The sequence below is a fragment of the Nelumbo lutea genome, chromosome 2, assembly GCF_056320005.1.
Source record: "Nelumbo lutea isolate HS-2025 chromosome 2, American lotus-T2T, whole genome shotgun sequence".
Taxonomy (NCBI): Eukaryota; Viridiplantae; Streptophyta; class Magnoliopsida; order Proteales; family Nelumbonaceae; genus Nelumbo; species Nelumbo lutea.
Genome location: NC_142685.1, coordinates 107,974,292 through 107,986,369, shown reverse-complemented (window position 1 = coordinate 107,986,369; position 12,078 = coordinate 107,974,292). Strand labels below are relative to the sequence as shown.

At 36.1% G+C, this 12,078-nt stretch overlaps 1 long non-coding RNA gene and 1 pseudogene across 1 annotated transcript; one reads left to right on the top strand and one right to left on the bottom strand.

Moving 5' to 3' along the window:
- The first annotated feature begins 436 nt into the window (after positions 1-436).
- On the top strand, positions 437-1,268 carry LOC148872608 (uncharacterized). The gene is made up of 2 exons (XR_016107188.1): positions 437-819; positions 965-1,268. It is a non-coding gene; the product is annotated as an uncharacterized LOC148872608 (long non-coding RNA).
- A 4,884-nt stretch (positions 1,269-6,152) lies between these two features.
- Positions 6,153-7,290, bottom strand: LOC148872607 (polygalacturonase inhibitor-like; annotated as a pseudogene).
- Positions 7,291-12,078: the final 4,788 nt, after the last annotated feature.

The following is a 12,078-nucleotide window of genomic DNA, read 5'->3' as shown; positions in this document are numbered from 1 at the left end:
ATCCCACTTGAAAAGTATGTATCACATCCAAAATGAATCAAATATGGCTCTACTTACAAAGTTTTCTTCCCATTCATCAATACCCATGTGTGCAAAACGTGTAAAATGTGGTGTTGTACATCAAATTAAATTGCTCTGGTGTGATGTGCCTAAATCATTTTTTGGGTCAAGAGTGTTTAATTCTTTCAAACATCAAGATATTTAATTGCATAATACAAAATGAATTAATACAGAAGTACGTACAGAGTGGTGAACACAGCCATAAGAAGATTTTCCCCATAAGCTCCGCCTTGATCTCGCGTTCTGTGCACCCGTGGGTGCATTGGACGAGTGCACCGACCAATTACATTCAGCCACGTTGTCTATCTTAAACGTAAACGAGTTAATTGCACGTCAACCTGGCGGTTCAATCGGGCACGAACCGGACACAATATAACCCAGAGTAATCAAAAGTCCCCTCAACCTTCATTCTGAGGATTTTTTGTCGCTGGATGTTTTCCTCCTTTCACCGAACCCTCCCTCGAACCACGAAGCCACCGGCGGTGTAACGGCAAATCGTCCGACCAAACTAATGTGTTTTTCCTACTTTCAACAGGTCGGAACAGATCACAGCGGCAGTCAACGTTCACCTAAACGAACCTGGGTTTCTGGCCAACCTTCATTTTGCGAATTTTTTCCCGCTGGCCAACCCACACACCAAACCCTCCCTCCATCGGCTACAAGAATAGCTCCAGCGGTAGATTTCTTCTTACAAGTGGATTTTGTGTTACGTTTTCAACAGAAACAACCCACCTGGAAAGCCATCGGCGACCACAGCAGGTCAGCAGCCACCCCTACATCTTCAATCTTTAACTATAACTACAACCCTTTTTTCTTTTCCCCTTTATCTATCTATCTTATATTCCTATCTCCATTGACCTGTTGGAGTGGTGTTGTCGTTACTGATGATGTTTTGTCTGAGAAGTGTGTTGCAGCAATTTAATTGGAACTACGTACAGGTCAACGCAGATTCATTTACAATGTTAGTATTGCTGGAGCAGATTTGATTTATGAGATAATAAGGATTGTTGGGTTCGGTTTTACCTGCTCGTCCTTCAGTTCGGAGCTACACTGGAGAAGACGAAGAAGAAGAAGGAGAGAGCCAAAGAAGAAGCAAAGAATGATACGTTGCCGTCGATTCGCCGTCGGCATTCTGTCGCCGCCGATGGACAAGGATTTCTCTATTGTATGGGTAGGGTTCGGTGGAGAAAAAGGGACGAAGGAACTGGAAGCAGAGTCGAAGGAACTGGGAAAAAAGGGGTTTTTGATTGAACATTCGACTAGTTCGTGCGAACCGGTTCGTTTCCCCGCGAACCAGAGATGACCGCGTTAACGTAAACCTAATCGTCGACGTATTGGTGTCGATATGCCATTCGCGGGTGCACTCCTCCAGTACACCCACCGGTGTCCAGCCATTCCTGTGAATCGTGTATGCATATGAGGTTGATCCAGATCACATTGTATCAGTATACAATTGTTCCACTGTTGTTGGTGGAAATTTTGATCCCACCGTAGAGGCCGGCTTCATATATTAGTCGCCAAGTGCACAAGTTTACTTCACTGCATTCTTACTCGGTTAAGTATGTTTTATACATGGTTTTTGAACTTCGGCTCGAGAATCATTTAGGTAACTGGTTACCTAGTCCCTAATCAAGAACTGTTGAATCGGTTAAAAAACAATCAATTCATTTGACTCAGTCGATAGTTTTTAGCTGTTTTTAAATTTTTATTTTTATTTTATTAGAATGGACCATCCCTTCCGACAGAATTGTTGAATCATTGACTTAGAAACTGGTGACTATAACGATTCCAGCTTTCGGTCGTTTTTAAAACATTAATTCTACACAGTGCCAATCAAATCAAACAGCTCACGTTGTAGTACTATATGGATTGACTTCAATTCTGCTTATATGTGGTCTTCTATCCCGGATTTTTTACTTCCTACATTTTTGTAAAAAACAACTTAACTGAGAATTGATGAATGCATTTAGCATTCAGCTTTGTTTTAAAAATAAATAAATAAGTAAATAATATGGATTGATACGGATAAATACACTGCCTTTCTATTAAAAAATAAATATATAGCATTATTCAAACATAGGCTGTCTAACGTCCAACACTTGTATCCTAAATTCAGCCATAAACCACCAAACCATCTGGTCCGTTTGGTTTGCAGTTTCAAATCATTTTCATATTTTCTGTCTATATTCATGTATTTTCAAATCGTATCTATATCCATATCCAAGTTGTTCTATACAATATCTGATACTGATAATTTAATCATTAAAAGTAATACATCGGGAAAGTTTACATATAAAATAAGTGCTTTAATGGTTTAGCATTGATATCAACCCTTCAGTTGCTCAATTAATCAAGATTATCATATTATGAAGATGTATATAAACAATGAGACATGAAAATGTTGAAGCAAAGCATGAATTGAAAATGAATTAACCCACCAAAAATCAGTTTCCTGGACCAATAATTGAGAGTTGACATGCTCTCTAAACTGGTATCAATCACCATTAACCCGATATTTTGGATTATCCACAACAAATTCGGACTCGAGTTAGCCAATTAACATATAAAGTAAAACTCAGTAGTTATTGGATTTGCCTGTAGCTTCCTAGTGAAGTCAGGAAGGGAACAGTGAAGAGCCCTGAAAAATAAGAGAATTTGTCGTTGCCAGTGTCTTTGTTGCTACTGGAGCTAGCAGCTGTGGATTAGCATTGAAAAATCTAAATCTAATTCAAAGTAAAATCAGAAAAAGAGAGAGAATCAGTCGTTGCCAGTGGCTTTGCCGCTACTGGAGCTAGAAATGGATTTGCCTCGAGGAATCTAAACCTAATTCTACACAAGACCAGAAAACACAAAATAATATACAAATCTATCTAAAGCTGATTAAGCTGATTTGAATAGTTCTAAACCAGTTAAACCAAAGCCTTAATTGGTTAAAATTAAGTAAAAAACAAGGAGATTAAAAAAACATAGAATTAAACCAAAAGGTCCAAAACACAATGTTTAGTACTACTTAAACCAAAAGACGATGCATGCACAAACACCTATTACATTTCCTGAAGTTAAAAGAGAGAAAGCACATCAACCTTTGCAATTGCGAAAAAGCACGATGTTGAGTACAATTTGGGCATACATCCTGCTGAAATCATCTGGGATGAGTGGTAATTTCTGTTCGTCTCTTTTTTAACTGCAACCTTTACTGCCACTAACTTGTTTCTTGCTTTGCTCCCTTGTTTTGAATATATATATATATATATAGAGAGAGAGAGAGAGAGCAAAATCCTGTATTTTGTATTATATTGTTTTGTATGTATTTATATTTGTATTCTTTCCAAAACTGAGTTAAAAAGAGAAAGATAATAGAAATAGGGGTAATTTTGGAAATAAAATTCAGGGTATTTGGGCGAATCACGACTATCATTCTCCTTTTTATTAATGAAAAAGATGAGAATGTTTAAAAATTGTTCTCATTAAACTTTAAAAATTATATATATATATATATATAACTTTAATTTGTGACCAAGATCTACCCTGAACTTTCAGATTTCAGCATTTTCACCCTATCTTATTAAAAGGCTTGACAGAAAGATAAATTTATGAAAATGCCCATTTGAAATTTTGTATTCTTTTGTATTTTTCTATATTTCAGTACTTCTCTCTTTCATTTTTGTCTGTATTTTTTCTTTGATATATTGCGATTTTCATTGTCTCCTCTTTCTTTGTATATATACATTACATTTATATAGAAAACATCTATTTTCTAATTATATATACATGTATACTATAAGCTATGTATATGTACATTTATAAATGAAATTTGCACATGCTTTTAATCAATTATGCTTTAAATTGGGCCATAAAGCCCAACAAAATTAGCTATATAAAAAATATATACATGTATACTATAAGCTATGTATATGTACATTTATAGATGAAATTTTCACATGCTTTTAATCAATTATGCTTTAAATTGGGCCATAAAGCCCAATAAAATTGGCTATATAAAAAATATATACATAAATTCTTCCAAACTTAACCAACCCATGCAAACCCATCTAACCTGGCCCGATCCCAATCCGAATTATGTTGGATTAAGCTTGAATTGAGTCTAGACTGATAAACTTAAACTTAACCTAAGGTTAGGCCAGGGCTTGGGCCCGAGATTTATACCTTTAGGGTTGGGCCTGGGTTGATCTTCAACCCGAACCAACCTGACTGAGTTGTACCCCTAATATCACACTATTGCTACCCTAAGGTACTTGGCGTTTACAGCTTTACTCGATTGAAGTGAACTTTTATTGGTTACAATCAGCAAATACTTTTGGCACTTGCAAGTTGCAACAGCATGGAAAATAAGACAAACTAAAACTATGACTTGGTGAGGTCAAGTCTGCTTGAGCCGAAAACACACCAATGTTCATACACAGACATAATGATAATCATCAAATCCTTATGAATTGTCTCTAACGTCTAGCTATAATTAGACCTGTTCATGGTTCGGGCCGAGCTGGGCTCAGGTCGGACTTTCACTTTGCATTAACATAATTTTTGTAGGCTCGAGCCAAATCCGGCTCGACCAACGGGCTTACAACTTGGGCCCGAGCCCGGCCCTCATAAAAAGCCTGAAGTCCGAGAGAGATAAGGAGAGAAGAATCGACTTACAGAATAAATAGAGAGACCGAGAGAGAGAGAGAGGAACAGAGAGAAATCTGTTCCACTTCTATGAGAGAGGAAGATAATGAGAGAGAGAGAGAGGGGTGAAGATAACGAGAGAGAGAGAGAGAGAGAGAGAGAGAGAGAGAGAGAGAGAAGAGAGGACCTGGTCACTCCACTCGGCAACACTCAAATGACAAACAATCTTACTCTCTTTCAAGAAACCCATTTCTGTGAGACTTGCAGAAACTCTCTTGTTCTATTTCTTGCTTAGATTTTCTGGGCAGTTTCATACTTTTTCTTCTAGCTTTTTCTCTTACCCAGTTCCTACATTTGGAATTCTTCCAGCTCTAGCTATTACACAGGTTCAGAAGGATGAATATTACACTAGGACCGATGTAGTTTCTCTTACTTCTGCTTTCTCTGTTCCTTTCATCCTCTGCTTTGCCATCATGGACAAGTTACGCTTTCTCGGAGTCTTTCGTTCTTACAATGATCTTCCCATTTTGAGTTCCTTTATTAGTTGGAACTACAACCCATCTTCACCTTCAGTCATTGGTGGCGCCGGTTAGAGTTGAGAGTGAAAAAGAATAAAATATGAGAAGGGTTTGGTTTAGGAATTTAGGGTTTAAAAGCTATATATATATATAAAAGTTGGGTCGGGCTGGGCTTTTGTGACAAATCCCGAGCCCGATCCGTAAAACAGTCGGGCTCGGGCTTTTAGGCCCGAGGTCAAGCCTATGGGCTAATAACTATGTGCAAAACCGTCTTGGGGTCGGGTCAGGCCAAGCCAGCCCGTTGGGCTACCCGGCCCATGAACAGGTCTAGCTATAACTAAGGTCATGTTTGAAGTTCTTAAAAATAAATGTTTATTTGAACCGGGACCATATCATTAAGCACTTATTGGTGTTTGGGAAATAAGCCTGAAATAAGTTCTTATTTTAAAAATAAGGACTTATTTTTTAGTCCCAATTTTCTAGTTTCTTTTAAGTGCTTATACAATAACCACTTATTCAACCTTTTTCTTCCAAAACTATCCCTAGTTGAATTTTATAAATTAATCTCATAAAAGTGTTTTTGTAAAAGTACTTTCATAAAAGTTCTTTTATAAAAATACTTTCATAAAAGTGCTTTTATTTAAGTACTTTTGTAAAAGTGCTTTTATAAAAATACGTTCATAAAAGTATTTTTTGTAAGTGTTTTATAAAAGTGCTTTCATAATAGTGTTTTCATAAAAGTACCTTTGTATAAAGTACTTTTGTAAAAATGGTTTCATGAAATTGCTTTCATATAAGTACTTTCATAAAAGTACTTTTATAAAAATGTTTTTATAAAATTTAAAAGAAAATAAAGGATAAAATAATCACAAATGCTTATTTAAGTGCTTATTGTAGAAAAAGACTACTGAATACCAAATATGAAATAAATATTTATTTTTTAAACGTTTGAAAAAATTTCGGTGCCAAATGCAAATAAGTGCTTATTCGAATAACCGCTTATTTTTAAGCACTTATTTTTAACATCAATACTCCCAAACATAGCTTAAAGGCATTTTAAAAGTAGTTAGATTAATTTCTCTCCCGGATAAACCCTGCTCAAGCTCGCCGGTTTACGACTTGCACTTGTCTGGGAGCGGCGCACCACACAAACACCGATTATGAATAAACCAGCTGGGAATGAACTTCTGAAGCTTCCCACCCAAAGGAATCCTCCCGCACAACCGGTTGTAGCTCACATCCAAGCATCTAGTAGAGCCAGCTTGGTGATCTGCTCTGGAATCCTTCCTCGAATCCTGTTATGCGCCAAATACAGAGCCGTCAAGTTCTTTGGAAACCTCACCTTTGACATATCGAACTTGAGCCGATTCCCCGACAAAAGGATCCATCTTGCCTTTCCATTGTCCCTTAGAAACATCGACGCGTCGCCGGCAATCTTGTTGTAGGTCAGGTCGATCAGTTGCACGTTTGAATGGCGCGCGCGAAACGAGTTCGGAATCCTGCCAGAGAGTTTGTTCTCACTGAGTCGAAGATGTTTCAAATTTTTGAGATTTGCGAGGGAAGATGGAATGGGTCCGTAGAGGTGGTTATGGGAGAGATCAAGGTACTCGAGGCTTTTAAGGTGGCGCAAGAATTCTGGGATGCGGCAGGAGAGAGGGGTTCAACTGATATCTAACGTTTTGAGGTTCTGAAGTTTGGTGAAAGAGTCGGGGATGGATCCAGGCAGGTCGACGTTATTCAAGATGGACATGACTAGGGTTTCAAGGTAGACGAGGTCGCCGATGCCAACCAGTATTTGGCCGAAGATGGTGGCCATGTAAATTTGCAGCTTGGCGACGCGATTGGTATTGGGATCGCAGGTAACGTAGGCCCAGCCACAGCAATCGGTGTCGGGATTCCAGGGGGTGTAGGGGAATGTTTCTGAAATTTTCAGAGAATTCTTGAAGCTTAGGAGGGCCTTTTTATCATCTGGGTGGCAGGCGACCGAAGCAGAGACGGTAGGAGAATGGAGAGAAGATGAAACGAGGAGAAGAGACAAAAGTAGAGAGAAAAGTGAATAGACATCTCTACTATGAACGTCCATTTCTGCTTCTACCTGAGCTTGAGCAGATCAGAAGATGTGGAGGGATTAATTGCAAACTTATAGATATATAGAGGTGGTCGTACCAGTTTCGTTAGTCAAACATAAGAGATTCTTTCGTGTTGTTTGGTTTTTCTTTCCATGTGCTCGACTAGTTGTATCGTTCCCGTTCACTGCTCTCGAGTTGAAACTTTCCCCACACTCCACTGATCCACGCCTCTGTAGGCTGTAGCTGCTTAGGCTCTGTTTGGAAGGAGTACAAATGCAAATATGTAGAGTGTAAATTCTTATATTTTATATTATTTTGTATGTATTTGTACTGACATATATCAAAAAAATTTTATTCAATATATTTACAACATTGTGCTTACCCGATCCAAACTAAGCATGTTCATCGCCTTTTGGGAACTTTTCTACGTGGAGCCTGTTTGTCTCAAATAATCCAATGGGTGGGTGGCCAATTGGTAGTAGGGATGCAAATGGATCAGATCGTATTCAAAACAGGGTACATCTGAATCCAATCAGACACTATTCATGGCAGATCCGATCGGATCTAATAAGCCTCGATCTGATTTCGAATCATATCGGTAAATCGAATCTTTGGATCGGATCTGATCTGATCCTATTTGTTTTGTTTAAAAATTAATAAATTATCAAAAGAAAAATTAAATATACCAATTTAAATAAAGAAAAAATATAAAATATAAATATTTTTTAATTATTTTCATCATATATATACATGTTTTTTATAAAAAAATAAATAATATAACAAATTTATAAAAATACAATATAAATAATATATTTATAAATAAATAAATAACATATATATGTATTATATATATCTTCAGATAGGGGGTGATCTAAAATCCGATCCGATTATCCAATCTAAAAATCCAAACAGGAGTGATTCAAATTGAACTAAATCAGATCCGATCCGATCTAAATCCGATCAGATCTCGGATCACATCATGATCGAATCCATTTTCACCCCTAATTGGTAGCTCTAATGAATTCAATTGATTCGTAGCCCTAGCAATCATCCCTGAACAAAAGCCATCGATCTCTTATATGTTACGTTTTAAGGGTGGCTTGTAACATGAGCTAGTCAAACTTCGTAATAAAATCTACTAGTCCCATTGGGTGACAGATCGATTTGTGGTATGAATTGTAAAGAATCTTCAACCAAAAAAAATTGTAAAAATCATCAGATGTCAAACATAACTGGTTTATCCAAAAATTCCAGCTTTACTTCTAACTTCTTACGTCCTTCAGACTGACTGAACCAAAGCCGGTTCTCTTCACATTGGATTCCATGTGACAATTCAAAGCATCCATACTTTTTGGGGTTAAAGCATTTGGTAATAGATTTTTATGGTGATGTTGATTACCAAAAAGTGATTTTGATGTGATTTTGACGTGCCTCAAGGCCCTCAATTAGCAAGCCAAACCATAAACTGCCTTTATTTTCTTAGAAACATGCTTTGACAGTGTTGGGCCAAAGGTGACTTATTTGGTGGATATATTTAAGGGCATTTGGGTAGGGGTGCAACTCGGGTTGTCCCAAGTTTGCATTTTACACTGGTTTGGGCTATGGCCTTCATGTTAGTCCATTGGAATTTTGACAAAAGCCCAATCTGAACCCGCCTATATTGCAACTCTAAATTTGGGTTAATAAACTAGTTTGATTACTAACATAAGGCTGTGTTTGGTTTGATAGAAAACAAAATAAACAGAAAGTTAAGCAAAAGTTCTTAATGCTCAGGTCGAAAAGAGTATAAATACAAATATATGGGGTGCAAAACCTTGTATTTTGTATTATTTTATATGTATTTGCACTGTATGAATATATGGGCTGTGTTTGGTTGCAATTAATAATTATGTGTTTGGTTCTGCAGGTATTTCTGGATAGGCTATTTATTTATATTTTTTCACTTTAAACGTTTCTTGTTTTTGTTGTTTGATTGGGCTTTACTGTAAATGTTTTTCACTCTCCACCTCAGATTAATACCCATTAAAGTGTCACATCAGCATTTGCTTTCAAGAAATATTGGGGTGTTGGGGGAAATAAGAATTTCACATTTCCCCAAATGTCTTATGCACAAAAGCAAATAGTTGTTTCAATTTGCTTCATATGCAATAAACGCCAATTCCTATGTGGAGTTGATGTGGCAACGTTTTTTCAATAAACACCCACGGAACCAAACATAACCTAAATTTGCACTGATGTAAAACCATGGCAGTGCAAATTATTTGGGTATAAATTATGACCTATTTTTGTTTCAAATTTTAGCTTATTTTGTTTGATTGAAATACAAATGAAGTAATTAAAACATGAAGCAGAATAAAGTAAAATCCAAAACAAAATTAAACAAGAATTTGCATTTTTTACATTTGTATTTTCATGCATTTATACTAGTGCAAATAAATTTGCACTGCAACCAAATACAACCTTAGGAGTTAGGAGGGCCATCTTATCATACAGTTTGCAACAAAGTGGGCATTAGCAAATAAAGTAAGACTAGCAGAGAGGCCCCTACTTCACAGGGGCTGGACTGGAATTGTAATATTGCTATTTGATACATTAAAAAAGATAAAATAGTTTCTTAATAAGAAACTTGCAATTATAAGTGCTTAAATCATCTTGAAACACATATAAAGACTTAAAAGAGATCATCATGTGCTTCAGCAAAGTATCTCATACAAAAGAAAAAAAAAAGACAATCATACAGTGATAGATTTGAATTCTACTTCATAGATGTCCTTGTTTCACACCGAAAACTCTCGGTTGAGATAATGTATCTTGAAATAAAATAATCAACTCCTACTACACATGTAACTGGGTCAAAAGATCAATATGTAAATAGCAAGTATTGTATTTCATGCAATATACATTATATAATCGAGCCAAACCAGATTTTATCATGCATATACATTATACAATCGAACCAAACCAGATTTTTTCTGTCATGGATGGTGCGCAAAGGGCAACGATAAAGAATTTGAATAAATTAATTATTCAAGGAAACTCAAGAATGATGAATTGGATTGTTGCATGGGGAGAGGCAGCTCTGTGGTCATACTGAAATGAAATTAAGAAATTCAGATGGTTGATTAAAGATATGGAAGTGAGATTCCAATGGGTGCAAAGGGCTGCTGCAAACAGTATGGCTGATACCTTAGCATAACAAGATCAAATTTTTCTAGGTACAATTGTAACAAAAGAATGGGCTAGAGATAATAGACTTTTATCTCTCCAGTCCAAAGGGTAAAAATGGTTGATTACTGATAAAAAAATGTGATTGGCTGAGAATAATGTAAAAGAATGGAAAGAAACTTTTCTATTGTCTGAAAAAGATAAATTTTCTATTTTACCTCCTTTCATTTCCTTCCCAAGAGGGTAAAAAGCAGAGGTGACAGAAAGCAAAACTGGCCCCACTCTCCTAAAAGAAAATCTTTTCATTTCTTTTTCTCTTTCTTTTTTCATTTCTTATCTTTCTCACATTTCCTTTGCAACCAAACACTGTAAAACTTTGCCCAGTTTTTTTACAGCAACAGTTGGAGAAATTAGAGATGGAAGGCTTGATTGTTTCCCCCATGATTCTTTGGAAAGCCCTGTATTAGGTAGATGAATTTGCTAGTAGCAACACAAAATACGATTCTCCTACAACCTCCCATGCATTGTTATGAAAATATCTATTTTCCATGGCCATAGGAGTAGATATTTCTGAATAAACAAATTTAAGACATTGGTGTTTGAGAAATTAGAGATGTAAGGCTTGACTGTGTCCTCCATGATTCTTTAGAAAGTCCTGTATCAGGTAGATGAATTTGCTAGTAGCAACACAAAATAAATTCTCCTACAACCTCTCATGCACAATTATGAAAATATCTATTTTCCATGAGAGTAGATATTTCTGAATTAACAAACTTAAGACCTTGGTGCTTCATTTTCTAATTAAATTTGATCTCAAATCAACTTAACCATCTAAGGAGTGTTGTTGTTATCCTTTTCTACTACCATGATTTAGGTGCTAGCTTTTAACTCTATGTGTGGTGCATAATTCCAACTAGTAAGTTGCATCTATGGTGCATTTGTAGGGAAACCAAATTTTTTGATGGTTCCACATCTCATGGTAAAAAATTGTCTGCTGGGCTTACAAAGATCAAATGAGTTCTTGCACCATTTCCGTCCCTACTTAAATTTTTGTTGTTTACCAATGATTGTTAAAAGAACAAATATAGTCTTTCCTTCACGTCTAAGGCTGCATTTGGCATTCCTTATTTTAAGGATTTATCTCCTTTTTGCAATGATATATGCAATTCTGTGTTCACATTTTATTTTTTTTACATTTTAGTTATTCCTTCATTTTTCAACGGTTACTAATTGTGTCCCGATATGTCACACTTTATATAAACCATTAAATTATGGTTTTTACATTTAAATGACTTATTTACAATTATATAAAATATATAAATGTAGTTAGTAATATATTTTTTTAAGATTTATTTGATTTTTTTATCATATTTATGCATATCTTAATTTTTCATCCGCATCCAAAGCATATCTCAATACATCTCTTAAAATTGTCTTTCCGATACACCTTACTTTTCCGATACTTTGAACCTTGAATTGACCAAAGATGGTCCTTGGACATGCTCAAGTGTACTCATCCTCCCAAGCATCAAAGTTCTCACTCCTCATCCTCCCAATCCTTATGCTTTTCCATTCTGACTTGCTCATTCTCCTTCCTTGCAAGGGGGAGGACTATCATAATGGAATATAATGTCCCG